This window comes from Pleurodeles waltl, chromosome 9 (assembly GCF_031143425.1).
Source record: "Pleurodeles waltl isolate 20211129_DDA chromosome 9, aPleWal1.hap1.20221129, whole genome shotgun sequence".
Taxonomy (NCBI): Eukaryota; Metazoa; Chordata; class Amphibia; order Caudata; family Salamandridae; genus Pleurodeles; species Pleurodeles waltl.
In genome coordinates, this window is record NC_090448.1 from 543,856,198 (window position 1) to 543,877,679 (window position 21,482).

A 21,482-nucleotide genomic window follows, 5' to 3' on the forward strand; every position below is an offset into this window, starting at 1 on the left:
TTGTACCCTCCAATGTTGTGTATGTATTATTAGAATACTAGCAGTTAATGACTGTGCACCATGGTTAGAAGTATGAGGAGGATGGCCCCTTTACATTTGCCAACCAAAACCATATGTCCTTTATTGCCCAATTCTTCCACCCTTTTATTTCTCTTGAAAAACTCAGATTCATCAATAGCTTTTAAAAAATTGCCAACCAACAAAATGCCCACCTCCTATTTTGATAGAAGGCAAGTCTGTAACTGAAATATAGTGATGTACTGCGGTTGTATTTTGCTATTACAAAAAGACAATAGGGGGAGGCGTATGTGGCGTCTAAATTATGTAATTTTTTTTCTAGCCACACCGACCACCAGTGCTGGGGCCAGCAGTGACAGTGCCAGCGCAGACGCGGCTGCGGGAGCAGATGAGGGGAGAGTTTCTGTGGTGGCAGTGGCAGGCGGTGGTAAGTCCTGTTGCTTACTTACTGAGGATTAGTAATATAGGCCCTCATTATGACATTGATGGTAAATCCCACTTACCGGCATGCTGACTGCTGCCAACATACCGCCACCACAGTGGATATCCATTCACCATATTATGAAACACACACACCAATCCATCATTATTTAGCCACAGACACAAGTCGGCCACACCAAAGGACAGTGATAAACTGGCGGTATCAAAACCCACACCGTTACGCCAATAGAACAACACCCACCACATTATGACCCATGAATCACCATGGCGGGCAGTCAATGGCGGTAAACCACTGGCGGTACATACCGCCGCGCTCAAAATACACACACACAAACAAAACAATACTACATTGGACAATTTAAATAACACACACCTGACACCCATACACACACCACACCCACACACCCACACCACTATAAAACACACACCCACAGTACCCACAACTCTTTACGAATACAAACCATTGGCAGGAGACAGACACCACGACTACAGACAAAACCAAAGCCACACACCACCTACACCTATACACCACCCACGCACCCCACATCACACACCCCAACACATCACCCTACACACCCTCACCTACACCACTCACACAACACCCATGGCACCAAAAAGACACCCCTGATTCTCAGAGGAGGAGCTAAGGGTCATGGTGGAGGAAATCATCCGGGTAGAGCCTCATCTATTTGGAGCACAGGTGCAGCAGATATCCATTGCTATGAAGATGTAGCTATGGCGGAGGATCGTGGACAGGGTCAACGCCGTGGGACAGCACCCCAGAACAAGGGACGACATCAGGAAGAGGGGGAACGACCTACAGGGGAAGGTGCGTTCCATTGCAGCAAGACACCAACTCGCTCTACAGAGGACTGGGGTGGACCCTCGCTCCTCCCCGCAACTAACAGCATGGGAGGAGCAAGTCTTGGCAAAACTGCATTCTGAGGGCCTGGCCGGAGTAGCAGGAGGACTGGACTCTGATAAGTCAACTCTTTACTACTATCACCCTCATACCTGCATGCCATTGCATACCCCCACCCTCACTCCCATCACTCGACCACCTCCCACCCCCCCACCATCACATCTCACTCATCCCAATGCCAAGCCCTGCATGCTCTACTAATGCATGGACACCACTCAAAGCACTGCATGGACACCTATCACTAAAGCATGACCACTAGAGAGAACTATTCATCCCACCATGCACCAACATACACAAGTGAAAGCTGCCAGGGCAAACACAAACAAAGAGGGCAACACACCGATGCACAATATGTCACACATAAAAACAATAAAACTGCATTTACATCCCCACAGGTATCCCAGCGAATGTCAGCGGCGAAGAGGTGCCAGCAATATCCAGTCCCACAAATGAAGAGGCCCACAGTGATGACAGCAACTCTGGTCACCTGGATCTGGATGACCAACCTGGCCCATCAGGGGCCTCTGGACAGTCAGTTACCCAGGCACAGTCCCAGACAACCACAGAGGCTCCCCCATCCGGAAACACCACCACAGCACCCACCCAGCATACCCATACCTCTTTCCCGAGGACACGTCATTCAGCAGTGTGTCCACCACTGCAGGGCCCCAGGGCACACCTCATACCCAAGACAATCAGGGACCTGGGGTCAGTGGGCACATGGTTCAGGGGACAGAGGCACAGGACAACAGGGAAACTGGGAGGACTGCTGTGCACCAGGGGGAGGACAGGCCCAGGGAATTGACTCTCCAAGAGGCACTTGCAGAGATCCTGGGAGCCTACCAACATTCCCAGGATACACTAGGCCAGATCCTGGACAATGTGCAGGAGAACAGGCGGCTGCAGGAGGGACAGTACCAGGGGATCAGGGAGGACTTGCAGGCCATTAACACCACCCTGATCTCCATAACAGGGGTGCTGGCAGACATGGCCAACATTATGAGGGAGGCAGCCTCACAACAGCAGGCCCCTGCCACTAGCCAGACATCTGAACTGCCTTCCACTTCCGCTGCGACTAGTGGACAGGAGGCCCTGCCACAGGACGAACAGGCCACCAGCACCACTCCCCCTGCAGCAGGAGAACCACCCCGCAAACGTTCCCTGTGATCCAGGCAGACGCCAGAGACTATTGCCAAGACCCCCACCAGGAAAGGAGACTCTTCTGATTGTCACCCTTGTGTCCCACACAGTCACCCTGACCACCTTGAACTGCCATTGCTCCCCTTCCTATGTCCCCTTGGACAATGCACCTGTGCTGCAAATAGACTGGAACTGTACCCTGGACTTTCCTCCATCATCACCCCATCCCAATGCACTTGCCCTTCTACTTCTTAGCACTTAAATAAACACCCTTTGAAAAAATACAAGTATGGAGTATGTCAAACTTATTTTAGTATGTATTTGTTTAACCAGGTCCAAACATTGCAGTTTAAATGTACAGTAATTTTCAATAGGAAAGACCTGTAGTTAGCTGCAGTGATCACACCAGGAGCGATAGTGGGACACCAACATCTGCAAAATGAGTTGCCAGAGGGTACAGTGAGTGGGCATAGAAGTGGGAAATAACAGCATGCCAGTGCCAAAGATAATCTAAATAATGACAATGAAATGTGAAGTAACACTGTCTTACCTGTGAGTCATTGGAAGTATTTTTGAATCACTGCAGTTCTGTTGTCCTCATCCTCTGCCTCCTCATCCTAACTGTCCACAGGGTCTACTGCTGCCACATGGCCATCTCCAGCCTCCTCCTCCTGCAGAAAAGGCACATGGCGTCTCAAGGCAAGGTTGTGCAACATGCAGCATGCCGCGATTATCTGGCAGACCTTCTTGGGTGAGTAGCACAGGAATCCCACAGTTGGATGGAGGCACCTGAACCTGGCCTTCAGGAGGCCAAAGGTCTGTTTGATTATCCTTCTTGTTCGCCCATGTGCCTCATTGTAACGTTCTTCTGCCCTTGTCCTGGCATTCCTCACAGGGGTCAGTAGCCATGATAGGTTGGGGTAACCTGAGTCACCTGCAAATATCAAGGGACAACATTTAGCCAGACACTATCCTATATGGCCCACACCATACCCATACACCAACATCTACTGGGTAGGAACCAGGGCTCACCTATTAGCCACACACAGTGCCACTGTTGTTGGGCCATCACATTTAGCATGCTGCTATTCCTCAGTATAAAGGCATCATGCACCGACCCAGCATACTTAGTATTGACATGGGAGATGTACTGGTCCGCCAAGCACACCATCTGGACATTCATGGAGTGAAAACTCCTACGATTTCTGTACACCTGTTCATTTTGCCCGGGGGGGGCAAATGCAATATGTGTTCCATCAATTGCCCCAATTATGTTGGGGATATGCCCCATTGGTTAGAAGTCAGCCTTCACTGTGGCCAAATCCTCCATCTGGGGGAATACATGTGTTTAATCAGGGCAGATAACACTGTTGTCAGCACTACTATGAACATTGGCTTTGACATTCCTGCTTCCAAGCCCTCTCTCACTTGGAAAGAACCAGTTGCCACGAATTGGATCACAGATAGTACTTGCACAAGACGGGGTGATCCCAGTGAGGTGACAGATAGCAGATATTAGGTCAGGCTCCAGTTGGGCACACAGCTCTGTGATTGTGGCCCTGTCCAGTATATAGGTGAGGATAATGTGCCTATCCTCTATTGTTGCCAATCCACCAGGGGTCTGTACACGGAGGTATGTCTCACTCTCCTATTCATCTGCCGCAGTTGCAGTCTAAGGGACAAAAGAGTGAGGAGCCGGTCACAAACTGAACATCGGAGCCACAACAGTACAATGCATGATGTTAATTTGTAATGGGTAAGTGGTATTTGTCCTGTATGTCCAATTTTTAACTGTGATGCAGTTATTATCCAGGGCCTGCCCCCCCTCCGAAATGGCATCCGCCTGTCCTGTGTGGAGGGACAGGTGGAAGTGAAGTAATTCCACTAATGCTGTGCGCTGTTGCGGGAGGTGGTCGGGAACTGCTGTGCAACTCCCCATTGGTTAACATTGGGCCCTATGGGGTACAGTGGCCAATGGTGATGTACGCTGGCGGTGGCGGTATGCACCGCTGCGGACATGACCGCCATTTTCTATCTGATCACTCACTTGCTACCTGACCTTCCACAGGAGAGGACCTACAGTGCATGTGCTGCTGTGACCTGTGTCTGGAACCTACCATGGCTCGTGTGACTGGGGAAAGGGCCCATGCCTTCACCTCGGTGGAGTTGGAGCAACTGGTGGATGGGGTCCTAACCCAGTACGGACTGCTATATGGGCCTCCTGGCCTCCTGACCAACAGGTGAGTACACTGTGAGCACAATGCACGTGGCATGAATGCATGGAGTGGTGTGGGTAAAGGCCTCGTGTAGGGGCGTTGGGTGGATGTCCCCTGTGCTGGGCCATGTGTATGTAAATGGCGATGTGAAGGGATATGGTGGGCCATAAGTGTAACAGGCAGGATGGTCTAACTGATACCATTTCCTGTGTGTATTTATCTGCAGGTCAGCGCCCATCAAAAGAAGGGTATATGGCATGCCATTGCCAAGGACGTGCAGACCCTTTGGGGTCTGCGGCAGGTGGAGCACCCACTGTCGGGAACGGTGGGAGGACCTGACACGCTGGGCACGGAAGATGGCGGAGGCCCAGCTGGGGATGGCCTCCCAACGAGGAAGGGATGCCCATCGAACCCTAACCCCCCTGATGGCCTGCATACTGGGAGTGGCCTATCCAGAGCTGGATGGGTGCTTGAGGGCATCACAGCAGCCACAAGGGGGTGAGTACAATGCCCATCATTACAACTTATGCATGGTAGGGGGTGGTATCCGGGTAGGGGATGTGTGTCAGTGGGTGCCCCTAGGCCAGGCCTGACATTGCAGAGTAGGTCCTATGTTGGACAAGGTTCTGAAGTGATAATCCTGCTACCTAGCTCATAGGCCTCCACAACTGGTCAGGGCTGTGTGGGTCCCAGGTGTGCTGCATTTGACGGTATGTGCCCCTCCCCATTCCCTGGTGGCTAGCATTATAACTGGTAGTGCAATGCATAGTGCGTAGGGCTGTTCTCTGTGTGTGACGGTGGTGTGTACGCCAATGGTGGTGTTGGTGCAGCCATTGACCCAGTGTATCCTTTGTCCTCCCCCCCCTTTTTGTTTTGTCACCCTGTCCTTATGTGCATTAGCATCATCTGGTGGAGGAGCAGAGGCACCGGCGACGGAGGGAGCTGCATCACACAAGACCCAGGAGGCAGAGTCCTCCGACGCTGAGGGCACCAGTGGGACGGAGGGTGAGGGGAGAACCACGGTGGAGACAGGAGGGGACAGTTCAGACACAGATACCTCCTCAGATGGAAGCTCCCTGGTGGTGGTAGACACCTCTGTGACCACATCAGCTACAGGTACATGAGCCACCCTGTACCAGCACCTCCCTCCCAGCAGCCCCTCAGTGAGTTGCCTGTGCCCGCTCACCCAGGAGGGTGGTCATCTCCTTCATCCCAGGCACCTCAGGCCCTGCCCCAGTCAGCCCTGATGCCCTGACTGAGGAGGCTATTGACCTCCTGAGATCCATCTCTGTAGGTCAGTCAACCATTGTGAATGCCATCCAGGGGCTGGCAGCCCAACTGCAACAGACTAATGCATTCCTAGAGGGCATTCACACTGGCTTGGCGACCCAACAGGGATCAATCCAGGCTCTGGCCTCCTCTCTGATGGCAGCCATTGTCCCTGTTTCCACCCTTGCCCCTTCAACTTCATTTTCCCAATCCCATTCCCCTCAACCCCAACCTATCGCAAACACCCAGGCAGGGAACATGCACACAAGACAACACACAAGAGTGGCACAGGCAAACACAAGCACCACACATCATCCCACAGGCACTCACATTAACACCATCCAGATGCAGACATACCAAATCCACAATTTCCAATGTGCCCCCTCCTCCTCCTCCACCTCCCTCCCAGTTCTGTCTACACTCACACCTGCATGCACTACATCCTCATCCACTACCAGCATCACCACCACACATTGCAGAACACACACCTTCGTCCTCTCCCAATGTGTCTGTCACCCCCCCACCCAAGGTACACAAACGCAAGCACTCAGACACCCAACAGCCATCCACCTCACCACAGCATCCAGGCCAGGCACCTGCACCCAAACACAGCAGAGTGACACCTCTTACAACCATTCCTCTTCCTCCACTCCCAAACCTTCTCCCTCTTCCACCCCAATGTCCCTAAAAGGTTATTCCTCTCCACCATTGACCTCTTCCCCACCCCCCGTCCTTCATGTCTGGCCAGGGTGGCAAAAACCCAGGCAAGCACCTCAGCCACCCAGTCCACGGGCCCTGTAGTCTCCACACCCATTCATGGTGGAAAAGGATCCAGGGCACCAAGGAAAGGGTGCCTGCCCCAGCTGCTGCCCGGAAGGGCAAGGAGCCATCTGCAGCTGCTGCCAGGAAGGGCAAGGAGTCGTCCCCAGCTGCTGCCAGGAAGGGCAAGGAGCCATCCCCAGCTGCTGTCAGGAAGGGCAAGGTGCCTGCACCATTAGGCAGGAAGGACAAGGGGCCTGGTGCAGGGACTCAGACGGAGCCCCCACCACCGACCATGGTTGTACAGCCATCCGAGGCTGCAGGGGATGGGCTGGAGCCTCCCCCCACCTCCACCAGCAGCAGAACCACCACCACCACCAGTGGGCAGATATCTGAGGCTGCAGGGGATGGGCTGGAGCCTCCCACCACCAACATCAGCAGCAGCAGCAACACCACCACCACCAGTGGGCAGCCGTCCGAGGTAGCAGGGGATGGGCTGGAGCTTCCCCCCAAAACCACCAGCAGCAGCAGCAGCATTACCACCACCAGTGGGCAGCCGTCCGAAGCTGCAGGGGATGTGCTGGAGCTTTCTCCCACAACCACCAGCAGCAGCCCCACCCCCACAGTGGGCAGCTGTCTGAGGCTGCAGGGGACGGGCTGGAGCCTCTCCCCACCACCAGCACCAGCAGCAGCATCACCACCACCACTGAGCAGCCGTCACCACCAGCAGACGGTATGTAGTCCTGCCTCCATGGGCTGCTGTGCGGCGTGCACCCTGCAAATCCTGTTGGTATGACACCCAGCTCAGAGACTGTGACCTTGCACTCCCCAGGAACAGAAGCACAGAGCACAATGCCCCCTTCAGAACCAGTGGGTAAGACACCCACCAGCCCCAGCCTCCCCAGGATCAGAAGTACATGGCACGGTGCCCCCTCCAGATCAAATGGGTAAGACACCCACCAACCCCAGCCTCCCCAGGATCAGAAGCACAGGACACGATGCCCCCTCCAGAACCAGTGGGTAAGACACCCACCAACCCCAGCCTCTCCAGGATCAGAAGCACAGGGCATGATGCCCCCTCTAGAGCCAGTTGGTAAGACACCCACTTGAGAGACTGTGGCCTTGCACTCCCCAGGACCAAGCACAGGGCATGTTGCCCTCTCCAGAGCATGTGGGCAAGTCACCCAATTGAGAGACTGTGGCCTTGCACTCCCCAGGACCTAGCACAGGGCATGTTTACCCTCCAGAGTATGTGGGCAAGTCACCCAGTTGAGAGACTGTGGCCTTGCACACCCCAGGACAAAGCACAGGGCTTGGAGCCCCTTCCAGAGTATGTGGGCAAGTCACCCACTTGAGAGGCTGTGGCCTTGCACTCCCCAGGACCAAGCACAGGGCATGGAGCCCCCTCCAGAACCAGTGGGGTTGTTCCATCTGCCGGCTGAGGTGCCCCCCATTTCACATCCCCCTGAGGTGCCTGCCTACTTTCCAACTGATGCCCCTGCAGTGTTCTCTCTGTGTTGGTGCAGGTGACAAGTGGGGCATTGGACTTTGGCCTGTGGCCCTGTGGCCCACTCACAATGAGGACTAGTTAGTGTCCCTTGAACTGTACATATGGATATACCATCACATTACATTTTCGTATTTCTACTGTGTTGTTATTATTACACTCACTTTTGCACATTCCTGTAGTCCTTGCATTATTCCCCAGGAGTACGGGGTAAATATGTTTTATTATTGCAGCTGATTGTGTGTATGGTGTTGGGGATGGGTGTGTGTGTGTCACTCTCATTTTCCTCCCTCCCCTGTGTGCTAGGTGGCTTTACTCGCCGTGGTCGTCTTCGCCATCATTGGTGTTCGTAGTGGAACAGGATGTAGAAAATCATGGGGAATATTTGAAGTTCGAGCTCCATTGCTGCGTGGTTCTTCCCTGTGTCTCCAAAGGTGAGTCCTTTCCCTTCTGTGCAGTGTTTCCGCCAGGCTTTTGATGCCATTGGTACCGCCCCGGAAAAGGTGGCGGTTTCCAGGGTCTTAATATGGTGGGCGGAACATTGGCTTCCGCCTGGCTGTAGGCGTCTACCGACGTGGTGCCTGTTGTTTCTGCCCTGGCAGTCAGTGTGGTAAAGTGGGTGTCTATCTGAGTTGTCACCTCTATGGTCATAATTTGGCAGTAGTTACCGCCAGCCTGTTGGCAGCATTACCAACACTTTATCACTGACCGGCAGGGTTGTAATGAGGGCCATAGTCACTACAAGGGTGTACTAGTGTTGTTGACTCACTCGTCAACACCCTGCTTTATCTGATGAAGCGGGGATTACCTAAATATTAATAGCCTCTTCTATCTGCAACTCAGCCGACTAAGGTTTATAAAATGAACTTTAACTATGATGTGTTTTGGAAATGTGAAAGAAGGATCGAAGTAGAATGGATGGATGAAATATGTTATGAGTGGAAGGATGTGTATGGGGATGGAAGGGTGCATAATAATCATATAGGTGGGTGGTGAGGAGGATGATAGGATGCATGGGTGTATGAAGGATGGATGAAAAGGTATAAGGGTGAAAGGATGCCATCCTAGGGGGGTGAAATGGTAAGGGCGAAAGGATTCCATGCCTGGATGGGTGAACAGACTCCTCGAGTGGGTTAAATCTCTTGGATGGGTGAATGAGTGAAAGGATGCATGGGTGGTTATTGGGTAAATAGATGTTGGTGAAAGGCTAGTAGAGATCCATGCTTGGAATCTGACTCACAGTATTTTTCAAGAGAGGCAGGTAATATGTATCCAAGCATCCATTTACTATCGCCTCACTAGGACCTTTCACCAGTGCCACCCATGATGACCTAACAGCTGCATGGGTCAATTTGGCAGAATCAGCACTGCAATGTTGGCTGTGCAATATGGGTCTGTCAGCTTACGTGAAGTTAATGTGTCAAACACTTTTCAATGCATGGTAATGTAAAAACTAGGTGTGTTTCCCTTTCCTCGCAGTGCCCACTGTGTCAGTCACTTCCTAGTAATTCACCCCCTTAATCTTTCTTAAATTCTGTTACAGACTTCTGAATAATTTGAAAAATCCAATTTTTGCTTGCACCATATTTTTCAAGTCAAGTGATAAATATAATTCATCATGGCTTCCAAAACGGATTTACTTCTGTTCTAACTTTTCCCTTTCAACATTTGCCACCCACAGTGAGTCACACTACTAACCAAACTTTCGGCACATGATGATGAAGATGAGGAATTGATTGATCAGTAAAGTGTGTACTCTATCTACCCATCCTAATACCCTCTACCTTACCCTGTAGTTGAGTACGTTAAGAAGATTCCATTCCTTCTTGCAAAGCAAATGCATTTTTTTTAAAGTAGTTATTACAAAGTGTGGTGGAGGAGGGGCATGAGGACAGTGAGCAAAGTGGTCTATAATTAAGTGCCTTGATTTTCTTGAATGGGATAGTCTGTGACGATGTGAATGTGGCAAATACAATCTATATCCCATTCCTTAATCATTTCCCTGTAATTCAGTGCATTGCTTTTCCCACTGCCTAGTTATGGCAGGCAGGATGTCTGCATGATTGATTATATTATAAATTGTGGCACGTTTCATTATTAGTATTCATCAACCTTGTAGCCCAGGTACAAATAACAGCGACATAGGAATAAAATAATTTTCTAGTACAGCTGCCCCAGCCTCAGACAGTAACAAGTACAACTAGGCCACCAGCTGAGCTAGCAATGCCACGATTAATTTAGCACAACAAGAGAGAGAAGAATACTTTTACTCCATAGTGCATATAATGGCTGTGACGGTTATCACCTTAAAATTGAATGTCCCGATTTGACCACCAAATGTACTGCTACTGTGCCACTTCAATACATGATTTTAACAAGTGTTTTGCTCAGAGCATTGTTTACAATTTCTCTTTTTTCTTTCTTGATATAGCTATTCCTGCTGATCCAACTTCACGGCAGGAAATAGCAGGCCGGCTGCGGAGGACGAAATTGGAGACCATATGGGCCGAGTACCAGTGGCTGGTGATCCTTGAGGAAGATGAGTCAGCTGCAGTGGCTGCCAGTCCAGCAACACTTCTGCCACATTACCAGGGGAGCCACCAGCTGGTGTATCATCCTTGTTACCCGCCCCCTTCAGAGACCGTGTTCCAATGCCATGTCCTTCGGAGGCTGGCGCTGTTAGAGGCCCATCAGGTACGTAGGGAAGGGCTCCTCAGAAGAATCCTTGCCCACCTTTAGTGCCCTCCTCTGCCCCTTTTAAACTTTTTAGTTTGGTGGGTGGGACTTGTTGGGAGTGGAGAGGGTGGGAATGGGGTTTGGAGAACTTTTCTAATGTTTTGTGTTATTCTTCAACGTTGACAAATGGGCAGTTTTTTTCTGGGAACATTGGTTGGGAAAAGGGACAATTGTTTGGGGATAGGTGTGGGCGAGGTGTGGGTGAAAGGGGTGGGTATTTATTCTTTTTATTAGGGACACTGTAAAATAAATAGGTATTTACAATTCTTTACACATAAAATCTTTTTTTTGGGTGTTTTAGTTCACACTGCGGCCTTTACCCAGCATGTTTTACAAATCTGCTGATAGTATATAACAATTATTTATGCGGTTAGGTAATCTTGCCCTAATACTCTCCTAGTCTCTGCAGCGCAATCTGCAAAATTTGACCCATAAAAGTGGGGTGGAGAGATTTGCCATGGCGAATTATATTGCCTAAACTAAAAATACAGCAATGCTCCATAATTCTTTTACCTGAATGGATGAAGCGAGGGCTGCATGGTTTCTCAAGGTATCATGGTGGTGTAGTAGTAGTATGCTAGCGCACTAACAGTGAAGGCATCGAAAGCCTAGGTGAACTCAAATGAAGATCCTGCACACTGAGTTGAGGTTGCTTCTACCACATCCGAAATAAAGACAAGCACTAGACAAACACAATATTCATCTGGGAAATGATCAGCAGCCTGTTGTGGGAGGAATAGAAAAACATGAATATGTATGACACAGATAACTTTACATTCTGTTAGCCCTAGCGAGACCCAAGTTGTATATATCAAAATGTTCGGTCCCCTACGTTTGCAAAATAGTACATATAATTAATCTTGGGGTGAAGCTAATGCACACAGTTCTAAAAAAATTGTATTGAAAGAAAAATGATACTAGTCTGTATTATAGAAATAGAGTGGTGCATCTCCAATCTTCTTGGATTGTCCTGTCAATCTTCTTGAGTGCCTGCCTTAAGCGGTCCGATAAGGTAAGCATGAGTGTTATGATGCAGGAGATGAGAAGGCCTGCGGATTGTAAAACAGAAATGATTATCATGATATTGTAGATTCAAGAATGGTGGAATGGAAGGTAAGCTTCATGAGGAATAGTGTACCAAGAAGACTCAGAGATGGCAGAGCAAGAACAAAGACCTTCATGATCATTCATTTTATAACTGATGTGCGATCAATTAAGTGAGAGCAATTACAACAACCAACAATCACAGACAAGTGTCAGGATGTATCGGGATGATCAAACTCGCAACTGTCATGCTCATCATAACATTTAGCCAAAGCACGTGCATAAAGTGACATTATCATCCATCACATGTCTGTGTCCTTCGAGTTCCTACAACAGGCCCTCCACCCAACCACATATTTTCAAGTTTGAGCCAGCAGACATACACACCAGCATTTCATTTCCCAAATCAAGTAATCAACACACCTCTCACCAACACTCCACAGATCGGAATAGGCCTTTCCTTGAAGTTGATAACTTCATTCTTCTGGCAGTTGTTTAAGTTGTCAAATCATGCTCTGATTCCTTCCATCATCCTCCAGACTATGATTAAAGATCATTATGTCTGACTCCATACCAACTGCTCCAGATAGTCACAGCCTCCCAACTCAATTGAGAAAGAGTGACCTGGAGGTCATAGCTGTGCAACAAGAGAAACATTGAGTAATTATTTTTTTCTGGAGTAGAATTTTGTTTGCTAGCTAAATGGACTAGTCTGGTCTTCTTTGACAAATGTGAACGAGAAAGCAAAGCACCAGAAAACAAGGCAGTGTAAAAACGCCGGCAAACAAATTTCACTAAGTGTCAATGGGGAACGGAAAAAAAAATCACCTTCAGGAAAAAAAAATCACCCTTTATTATTTTTTTGTCACCCACATTGTAAATCGAGCACAACACAAACACAAGCCAGCGTAATAATATATTTAAACAATATGAACACCCACTCTCACTATCAGCCACATCTAGACATGAGTCACACAAACCATCTCACCATTGAAATAAGTATCCCTCATATCAATCATTGAGGCACATACCATTACCCATCTGTTACAATCAAGCATAGTGGCACATTGCTGATCCTCTTCGATTCAAGAAGCAAAACACACAATGGCCAGTAAGTTGTAAATCAAATATCTGGGGCAGTCCTGCTAGTGGACAAAAAGGAACGATAGGCCCCGAATAGAGAGAGGCATTGTCTCTCAAATCTCCTTGAAGTGATTTGGGGGGGGGGTTGGGGGCTTCTTCAATGCACACTGCTCCATCTCCTATTCGGCCATACATGTGCCTGAAACAGTTGCGGTTCATTAGTCATTTAGACAGAAACAAACAATATAAATAATAAGGTTCCCCCAGCTAGCTATTTTTTCCTCAAAGCAGTTCATCAATAGTAGAAAGTCAAAAGTTTTATGGTGCCCCCGGTCTAGTTAGGGAAGTATAGTTTGTCCTCAAACTGAGGTGGTTCATCCAGAAGTTGGTCAGCTAACACACTATCATGACCTGAGTCCTGCTAATCATCACCCTCATCCACCTCTTATACGGCAGGTATGCTGTAATTCGGTGGTATAAAATGTTGATTTATTTTGATAATTGACAATCTCTCGATGTTTTGGGGGCAAGAGACTGGTCCTTCTCACTGTGACAACCACACCAGCTGCACTTAACACATGCTCAGCAGACACACTGGCTTCAGGGCAAGCCAGATGTTTTATTGTCAGCCTGCTGAGCACTGGTCATTGGCACTTCTTCCCATACTAATACACCAATCGATTTGGATCCAGGTAGACCTGGACCATCCTCTCAAACATCATTGGTGCTCTACCTTGCTTGAGCTCTTTTGCCTTCGCCTCTGCAGTGGACTTAAGCCCTGCCTTTAGAAATCAACCAAATTCTGATTTCAGGACTGTTGTTCCTGTTCCTGTTGTTGTTGCTGGTGTTGATTTTGACTGCTGTGAGCCAACAGCACTGTTCTATGGAAGTTTGAGGCTGCACCCTAGAAATTCTGGCCATGAGTGGGCCTCTAATTTCCAGCCGTTCTTTTTCTATGTCTCTCGCTTGCTCAGCAATCCATGTCTTGCAGGTTGAAACATCCCTGTCAGAATAAGGAATGAAAGTGCCCAGTAACTGTTTGTACTGTGGGTCAAGAATTGTGGCACAGATGTAATGTTTGGATAACGCAATGTCTCTTTTCAGCCTTGTATTCACAGACAAGCAAAGGAATAAGCTCTCTGCCAAGTCCTGCACATCTGTTTTTTCATCCATACCTGCATATGTTTCAGACATCTCCTTTAGCTGTTTCAGCAGCATATGCACCAATGGTATAGGTTGGCCAATGGTTTAGTCCTCCTTGCTGACTTCCTATGTGAAAATTTCAAAAGGAAGAAGCATCTCTGTCAGGCATTTGACCAGACCCCATTAATCCATCTCAATGATGATGCCTTTCACAGTTGCAACCCCGCTTTGCATGACATATTCATTGATCAGTCTGTACTGCTCAAATATGTAATAAGGAGACCTCCTATATTAGGGCTTTAACTGGCATTCTATTATCACGCTGGATGATCCTCAACAGCTTGCGGGCTTTAAAATAATAGCTAAAATTAGTGCAGATTATTCGGTATGTGGACAGTGAGTTGCTGACTCGGGGTACTTTTCTGAGGAAGTCCTGTACACTGATGTTTATGCAGTGCGCCAAACACCGGACCTTGAAATAGCCACCATCTTACATGGCCTTAACTATATTACTGCCATTTTCTGTGGCAACAAATCCAATGTTAAGCCTTCTAGTGCGCAGCCATTCGAATACCTTGTTGTTAAAATCATCTAAGATGTTTGCAGCTGCATGGGATTTCTCCATGATGAACGTAGCTACCGTTTCATGATTCCAGCTGTGTCAACACCTGTAGATATTATTTCTCTAACCCCACAAAAGAGATCAAGGCCCTGATTTATACTTTTTGGTGCAAAACTGCACTAACACAGTTTTGCACCAAAAAGTTTAGCACCGGCTGGCACCATTTCTGAGCACCAGCCAGGCACCATATTTATGAAATGGTGCAAGCTGGTGCAAAGGGTAGGCGAGCATAAAAAAAATGATGTTAGCCGGGTGGGGCTGGCGGTATGGAGAAGGGGGTTTTGATCCAAAAAATGACGTTAGGCAGGTTAGAGTAAAAAAAATGGCTCTAACCAGTCTAGCGTCATTTTCTGACACAAAACCATCCATACCACATGACTCCTGTCTTGGAAAAGACAGGAGTCATGCCCACCACCCCAGTGGCCAGCACAGGGGGCCATTGCACGCAGTACCATGTTCAGGGCCCCCAATGGCACTTACATTTTTTTTTTTTACCTGTACTTACCGATACTTACCTGGGATGGGGTCCCCTATACTCTGCTGTCCCTCTGGTGTGGGTGGGGGTGTCCCTGGGGAGGCCGCCTGTGGGCTTATTCCATGCTGTTCCACCATAGAAATAGGCCCACAGGTCCCCTAACACCTGCCCTGACCCAGGTGTTAAATAATGGTGCAAATGGTGACCCCTCCTCCCCCCGTACGTGGTTTTAGCACGGGGGGATAAATATGGCACTAAGGCCATAAAGTCAGTTTTTGCACAGGAATGCCTACTTTGCATCTCATTGATGCAAAGTAGGTTTTCACGTCCAAAAAATGGCTTTAACTCCATAAATTTGGCGCTAGAAGGGTCAAGCACCAAAGTATAAATATGGAGTTAGTTTTGCACTGAATTTGCGTTGAAAAACATGACGCAAATTCGGCACAAAACAAGTATACATATGGCCCTCAATGTGCAGTGATGCACATGTAATCTGTGGCTTCGCAACTGGTCCACATGTATGTCGTCAGGCGGATTGTGTGTACAGCACTCTGCTGCATATCTTGATGTAGCGCTAGAACAGCAACAATGGTGAAATAGGTCCGGCTGGGAACCTTCCATTTCGGGCAGATAGCCGCCATAAATTATAGAAAACCCACTCCTTCAACAAAAGAAAAAGGTAGGAGGTCCAACGCTAACATTTTAACCAGCTTCCCATTGTACAAATGTGCCGTTGGGTGGTTGTGTTCGTACTGTCCCTCCTGCCTAAACATCGCAGTACTAGTAGCCTGGAGTTTTTTCTTTGCTGGTGCCAGTGATGCAGGCAACTTAGAAGGTGGTGGTAGACTCAATGTGTGCCTCAGGGTCAGCCACTGTATGTTCTTGCCTTGGTGTTTCGACCTGACTCTGAGTCTTCCCGTGCCATTGCGAGTTTGCAGATGTGGATGACGATACTACTGCACTGCTGTGGACAGGGCTGATTTGTGTAATTAAATTGTCACCCTCTTCTTCACCTTCACCTTCATCTTACATCATGATCAGATCAGATTTCCTGCTTTCAACACCTTCCCTAACACCACTTGCAGGCTTTTGGCCACTATGGTGCGCCTCTGAGTGGATTGTGTGGTGTTTTCTCAAATGGGTTTTTTGGCCTCGGGTTCCAAAGTTTGTACCAAGTTTACCCTGACTAACACTTGCTCAGCAAATGGAGCATATGGTAAGGTTTGGCTCCTTTTCACTAACCGTAAAGAAGTCCTAAACTGCGGAGGTCAACTTTCTAACACTGGGGCTTCTGCCAATGTCTCAAGTAGTGGCCTTAGGTGGATGTTATCTTAATGACATTTGCCTCTCTGCAGTGCCTTCTTCTACTGAGGTGCCTGTGGATATAGGTCGCACCTGGGTCTTTGTAACTATGGAAGCTGGTGGAGGTGGAGGTGGCTACATCCCTCGGAGCAGGTTGAGAAGATGGGATAATGTTTTACTTCACTGGGCTAACATCCATGATGACTGGCTCTTCGTCAGACTCGTCATCCTACTCTTCTTCATCCATAACTCTAAGGCTTTCGGGATCCTTCCTTTTCATTCCTTGCCTCTCCTGGTGTGTCTCAGACTGAGGTGGCAGCTAAGGGGAGTCTTGTTCATCAGAAGGGGGATTCAAGAAAAAGATGATGGAGATCTGGAAGACAGTAGATCTTGTGAAAGAGGGCCTTCTTTGGCTTCCTCTGCATAAAGCTCAACATTCTGATGTGCTCCTACTTTGGGAGGAACTGCTATTGCTGGCTACGGCTGTTGATTTCCACTGGCCTGAGTTACCGGGAACAATTGAGTACTACTTTGAGAAAGAGACAAGTTCAATTCAACGTCACTGTTAGTTGGCGTTCCTGTGATTAGAGAGGCTGCCTCTCTGTGCCAGACATGGGCTTGGGCCTATTTTGGAATGGGGCCGCTGATGCGGGGATGCTGTTCCCAGCTTGCTCCCCAGAGGCTGGTGCGACAGGCACACACTTTTGCCAAAAAATTGTCTCAGGTGACATACCAGTGGTGGGAAGCTCCTTCTTATAACTGGCCACTTTCTTGGTAGCAGCTTTCTTTGGAGCCATCTTGAAGCTGCCAGTTGGAAGTAGCATTTAGCTTCACAAGATGAAGAGATGTCCGTGTGGGCTTAAGTGTGGTCACTTGTCACGTCGCTTCTGTCTGGCAGTACTGTGGGTGATGTCTCTTTCTCTTCATGCACCTAAAATCATGAAAGAAGGATCAGCGAAACAAGACATTGTTGCAGTTGCATTAGTAGTAGAAACAATTTAATGTAATGGTTACTTAACTAAACTTATAAATAATTATGAAATACAGTGTATTCATTTGTAAAACCACAAAAACATTAACTTTCATTACCATGTACAGTCATGAAGGATAAGAAAGAGTAACAACTACAACATACAGAATGTAACTGTTAGCTTAATCTGCCTGCATCAAGTTGGCATGTGCCACTCATCGGGTTGCTGGTGACAAATGGAGTAATAATCGTTTAATAATGTAATGTAGTGCAACTGTATGCCTGTGGCAGACATGGGGCTAATGGAGAAAATGGAAAAATACAAAATACAAAAAATTGTAATTGATTAAAAAAAATCTAAAACCAAGAAAAAAAGAAAAAAAAAGATTTCAATAATATTATGATAATGTTATTATAAAATTTAAAAAAAATAAAGTTTGTGAAACAAATTTAAAAAAAGAATAACAATTTTAAAAAATAGATTTCAATTGCTGGTGTATTAGGAAAAGGGGACTACCATGAAAAAACACAGGGATTTGGGAGGCAAGGAGTGGTGAAAGTCAAAAATGCTGAAAAAGTATATAATAGAATATTTAAAAAAACTGTTCATACAGTACATTTAGTAATAAGCATTGACCTACTAGGCCAGAATAACACACAAAAATGGCTGCTAGCCACATAGTCAAACAATAATCAACAAGGAGGCATAGCCACCCCAACAAAGAAGAACACATGCAGGCCTAAAGCACACTAGCTGCCTACACAAAATGTCCACCAGCCACATGGTCCGTTCCACTGACACCAGAAACAATTGTTTCATCATGCACCCATGACTAGTACTGGGCCTACAGCTGGAAGGCCTGTTCCATTAGCAGAATAGGCCACTTAACATTGACATAGTGAACTGAACGAATATTGCAGATTTACAAAATAAAACATGGAGATAATGTTGTGAACTGTAAAACATTTTTCCTTTGTAAAACAAAAAATACAAGTAAAACTTTAACTAGGCCCCCAAATGCAGGCCACACATCACAATAAATTTAAAAAATCGAGTAAAAGTACAGATAAATCCTGGTGCATGCCCTCTATCAAACAAACAAGTTGTACAACACCCTTATACAAGTGTTTTTTAACTTACTTGTGACATCTCAACTATAACAAAGTCCTTAAATCTGATGATAAATCCAGGAGACAAAAAAATGATCCTTCCAGCTTGAAATCCAAGTGAAAAGTGACCAGGAGATGGACAAACCAGTGGGAGAAGCCTGCTGGACAGGAACAGGAAGTTGGAATCTCTGGGGCACTTCCTGTTGTTGGAAAAAAATAAATAAATGAAAAGGAACTCGTCACACAGCAATATCAACATGAACGGTGAAGCAGAGAAGATTTTTCACTAAAGTTGTAGATTTTAGCTGCTTCAGCTTCACCCTGTTACAGCAGCAGTCGATCGCACCTATGTCACAAAAGACTTGACAGAAGAAGTTGTTAACGCGCCGCAAACTATTGCGAGTGGGAAAAGTTATTCGTCTATTGCACCCATACAGGTCAATGCCCATCAGAAGCAAGCCATTTGGAGAGCCATCATCGGGAATGTGTGGACCCTGGAGGTCTATGGCCGATGCAGCGTCCATTGCTGGAAAAGGTGGGAGGACCTGAGATGCCGGGCCCGGAAGATCACGGAGGTCCAGCTGGGGCTGTCCTCTCAACGTGGATGGGACACACACCGGACCCTGACCCCCCTAATGGCCCGCATACTGACGGTGGCCTACCCGGATCTCGGTGCTTGAACAGAATCATACATGTTACATTGCTAACGTTGTGTGTTATAGTCAGGTATCTCCCCATCAATATTGAGTGTAGCCCAAGTGCAACACAGAAGAACGGCAACTGTTTTAGTCTGGTAGTAGGTGTATGCTGATGTGCTTTGCCTATTGTCCTAATGACCAGAAGCGCAGCAGAGTCCAGTCCACTACCAATATACTCTCTCTAGCAGACACATGAATGAGTACAGTGGTCAGTCAGCTCATATTGTTTGATGTTGTGGGTGACATTTGTACCCAATAGGCCACTTGTCTTTAGTGTGTCAAGATTGATGCTACCTCACTACTGTGTCTCATGTGATGGTGGCGCTCTTACATGTGGCATACCATTCAGTGCACTTTGGTGCTGTCACTGAGCAATATCTCCCCTTGGTAAGTTGGGAATGTACAGTTGCATGAGTTAGAAAACATCTCCGCTGCCATCCGTATTGTGCCTACATGTTGGCATGTGTACCTTTCGCTTTTGTAGTATCATTTACACTACTGTTTCACACATGATCAACCTGTCTCCATAAGATGATGTCTGATTCCATCACATATATGTGTAGGATAAACTGTATTGGAAAATAGTTATATGTGATGGGTATACAGTTCTTGTGTTACCACAGACAGTGATGTGCCTTCCCATTGAGAAACAGATTAAACCACCTCTTCAAGTAATGGAGATTCCCTGAGCCTCAACACCATTCAATGGACTGTTGGCTTTTAGTTATGCAGTGTTAAAATGGTGTTCTCACCAGTACCAATTGGGACTGGTGATTTCCGTAGGCTTAGTTGATTCATTATGTTTTGGAGATTTGTAGGCAAATCTCCCAGACATTTTGCCCAGATTTTCTTCAGTCTACTTTTCCATGTGACATGTGTTACACAGTGAAGCTACATTAGTACAACTTTCATGAGACTATTCTGACAATGGACATATTAGGAAGTTACCATTGGGAAGTTTCTGCAGTGTGAAATGAGTTTTTCATGTCACCTTATTCCTGCTACTGTACATCTTGCTGCAACATGGCAGTATTAGTTGACCATCATTTATTCATGATGTGGCCTTAGGTATATGAAAATTTGCTGAGTGAAGGGCCGTATGTAGAATCTGTAGGAATAAATTTGGCATTGCCATACTTTTTGATGACATCGGGTTACTTAGGTATGCTACAATAGCCAAACCATTCAAGGTGATAATGTCTCCTACTTGATACTTGGATATTGTGATTGGACAACTTCACTCTTGCGATTGGAGCTGCCTGTGATTATGACTTTACTGTGGGCAACTGTTTACAGGTCTTGTAGCATGCATGCATATGGCCTTGCTAATGTTGGAGCCACTTTAGTAGACCTTGTAGCTGGGATCTACTCTACATTTTAGTAATGTTCTGTGATCAAAGCTGTTGGTCACGTGTATTCTGGCACATGTAATGAACATATTTCTATTTGTCCTTTCAGCATCACCCCAGGCAAGCAGAGGAGACAGGACTGACATTTGTGGGGAAGCAGCTGATCACGATATCTCTGGTTGTGACTCTGCAGACACGAGGGACTCAGTGGCTTGGAGGGTGAGGGGAGTGCCATGGAGGGCAAAAACTTAAGGTCTTAGTCATCAGAGTCAAGCTCCAATAGACACTCCCTAGTGGTGGTGGGACATCCAGGACCATTCCTACACCATCCTTGTCTGCCACCCACACCACCATCTCCACCCTCCCTGTAGCTCCCCACCCAGTTGGTCGGGTCGGCTCAACCCAAAAGAGGAGCCTTCTCCTTCACTCCGGGCACCTCACCCCCTGCCCCTGTTATCCCCGCTGCCCTGAATGAGGAGGCTACTGACCTCCTGAGGAACATCTCTGTGGGTCAGACAGCACTGAGTGCCATTCATGTGCTGGGCAGCCATCTGCAACAGATGGTGGCCTATCTGAAATGTGTCCACCCATCCCAAACGTCAACCCCACCTCCTGCCTCTTCCCCATCCAATTTCCCTATTCCCATACCTGTCACAAGTACACTCACACATAAGGATG